The sequence below is a fragment of the Pygoscelis adeliae genome, unplaced genomic scaffold, assembly GCF_000699105.1.
Source record: "Pygoscelis adeliae isolate BGI_AS28 unplaced genomic scaffold, ASM69910v1 Scaffold22, whole genome shotgun sequence".
Lineage (NCBI taxonomy): Eukaryota > Metazoa > Chordata > Aves > Sphenisciformes > Spheniscidae > Pygoscelis > Pygoscelis adeliae.
The window spans coordinates 2,325,621-2,328,743 of NW_008824350.1; positions in this window are offsets into that span (position 1 = coordinate 2,325,621).

Genomic DNA, 3,123 nt, shown 5'->3' on the forward strand with positions numbered 1-3,123 from the left:
TTACATTGTGTCCTTCCACTTTCTTACTACCTGTTCTCTGTTGTGGTTTAACCCCAGTCAGTAACCAAGCACCACACAGCTGCTCCCACACCCTCTCCCCCTGCCCCCCCCCGGTGGCATGGGGGAGAGAATCAGAAGAGCAAAAGTAAGAAAACTCATGGGTTGAGATAAGAACAGTTTAATAATTAAAATAATAATAATTAATTGTAATGAAAAGGCAAACAGAGAGGAACAAAACCCAGGGGGAAAAAAAACAAGTGATGCAACTGCTCACCACGTGGTGACGGATGCCCAGCCTGTCCCCAAGCAGCAATTGTTGCCCCCCAGCTTATATATGGAGCATGATGTCATACGGTATGGAATATCCCTTTGGCCAGTTTGGGTCAGCTGTCCTGGCTATGCTCCCTCCCAGATTCTTGTGCACCTCCTCGCTGGCTGAGTATGGGAAGATGTAGAGTCCTTGACTTAGTATAAACACTGCTTAGCAACAACTAAAACATCAGTGTGTTATCACATTATTCTCATGCTAAATCCAAAACACAGCACTGTACCAGCTACTAGGAAGAAAATTAACTCTGTCCCAGCCAAAACCAGGACATCTCTCACATGAGAAAGTGTTAACCACTTCACAAAGCTCCCTCACTTTTCTTCAACTCTACTGCATGGTATTTATAATGCGGTTATTCCTGATGAGCTTTTTTTCTTGTTAAGCTTGACAATAGAGTGGAAGTCTGTCATTTTAAAAGCTAATATAGATAGGGCAAATCATAAATTTCTGAACAAAAGTGAAAGATCTAAACAGTTTCCCTAACTGCATTCACAATTTAATAATTTAAAGACTAAAATAAATGTAGTAGCAGTGTGTTGCTTTTGGCCTACAACTACAGCGGGTTTGAGCAGTCCTCTCTGCCTTTTTACCCTTCCATTCCTGTAGTAACTTTCATCAGTATATGAAGTTGTCCTGAATTCCACGGGGGGGGTTGTTGCTCCCTTAGTTATCTGTTCCTGTTTTTCCACTCGTTTGGCAGAGTTTCTGTGTCCTTGGAAGGTAGCATCTGCTGCCTAGCATGCAGCAGGCACGTGCTGTGACTTCCTTGTTTGCAGTCTTAGGGAGAACTTTTATCAGAGGCCAGTTCCCACAGTATCACACAGTGTATGGCGCACACACAACTCCTGCTGCAGTTACGATTGCAGAAGAGGTGCCTAAAAGCAGCAGATAAGATGTGGGTGACAAGTGAAGGGTATGCGTTCAAGGGAGTTGCAGCAACGTGGCCTCTCCCTGGGCAGCATGTGTTGGTTCTACTAAGGAGATCGTTGCCCTTCCTGATTCCTGGTTTTGCTCCTAAAGATGTGTGGCTTCATGACTTGTCAGGAATGCTTCATTAGCAAGCTAGCTTGCTAGAATGCATGAAACCAGAAATCCTGCAGGATTGTTACCTTTAATTATGCAGACAGGGAAGACTTAATGCAAATTTACACCCATTCTTTCAAAACGGGTACTGTAATTTTAAAACAAACAATGCTCTGAAGACTTGGTGAGCAAGAGGGAGAAAACACATCTACTCTTAGGTCTGAGATCTGCAGAAGTTTTTAGTGACTAGAATGGTGTGTAGAAGCTGAATTTTCTTTAGGAAATTCGGCTGCTGACTTCAAATATCTTCAACAAACTGTTCCTAATTGAGATAATGCTCTACTTGCAGAAAAAATAAATGTCTGCCAGGAATTCAAATATAGATGGAGTTTTTTTTAGAGTTCTTGTGCCTCATTAGTTCTCTGTGTGTGGATTTGTGTGTTTATTTGTGAGAAGTAGCTGTGATATTACTGATGCAATTGTTGTACATGCCCTGCAGAAAACTGAAAACAAAGTAATAGTGAAGATGATGTTGTTGACCAGCTTTTCATTAGGGTGACAAGATGTTCCTGCTAGGAGCTCTGAAGGAGGGGCTAAGTAGTAAGAGATCACATAGCATGGTAAAGAAATGCAACAGGCTTGGTTGGCACAGAGTGAGTCAGAATCATAAGACTTGAGGTAGGGAAGGGTATGTTTGTCTTATTCTGCAGATGTAGGGGTGTGTGAGTTTTGTGGGCTTTTTTTATCCTTCTGTTCACTTGATATGGCATTTTATGTTGTATGCTAAAGGAAAAGTATGCTACTTTTTAAAACCTGAAGAGGCCAATGCCTCACACATAGCTTGCACTCTGTAAAAATGGATTACAGCCATTTGCATGTGAAGTCATTATTACCCAGTGTTACTGTTTCCTTTCACTAGCTTGGTGCTACGTTCCTCTTCCTTTTGTAGGAATCCTAGGTCAAGGAGACCAGATACATGCCTGAGCCGTAACTCCTTTGGCAATTTGTAGTTGCGGTATTTGCGAGGGGGACGTGACTTAGCATGGTTTCGTGCTTTTTCAAGGTTTCATTCCTGAGCAGGAAAGAAGTTTGATGCAAGAGTAGCACACTTGTTCTCCCGTTCCTGTGCTTCCATCTCCCAGCACAGAGCGTCCTCAGTCCCCATTTTCTAAACCAGTGGTCTCTGTTAGTAAAGATGCTCAGAGGACTTAGCACCATGTGCTTTTTTAGTTTGGTTTAGTTAGTTTAGCTTCTAGGTCAGCGGTGGTGAATGTTGCACCTCTCCATGGCCAATATAAATGCAACCATGGCCTGTTCTGGAAGGGACAAAGTAACGAGATTTCCTTCTGGAGATTAAACTTCACTGGCCAAGTTCATGGGATAAGTTAATTAAAGTAAAATTTAGGACCTCCAAAACCAGACATTTACTTGCAAGAGATGTTTTGCTTTTCTTACCTGGTTTCCTTAGGTTACGCGGGTCAATTTTTGCCTTTGTATACAGGGTGACTTGCCTACCTGCTACAGTTTATGTCAGCACATGGCAACCTGACGCCTCGGTTACTAACGTTGTGGGAAGACAAAATGAGTGCCTTACAGCCTGTCCCCGTTTCGGGCTGTATGAAGATGCGCAAGGGCTACGTCAGGGCGAGGAGAGTCCCCTCCGGGGCAGGGAACGCGCCCCCTGCGGCCGTTGGTGCTGGCCGTGCCGACCCGCGTTTCCCGAGCCCCCAGGAGCTGGGGCGGGCCGCTCGATGTCGGCGGGGAGAGCGCTT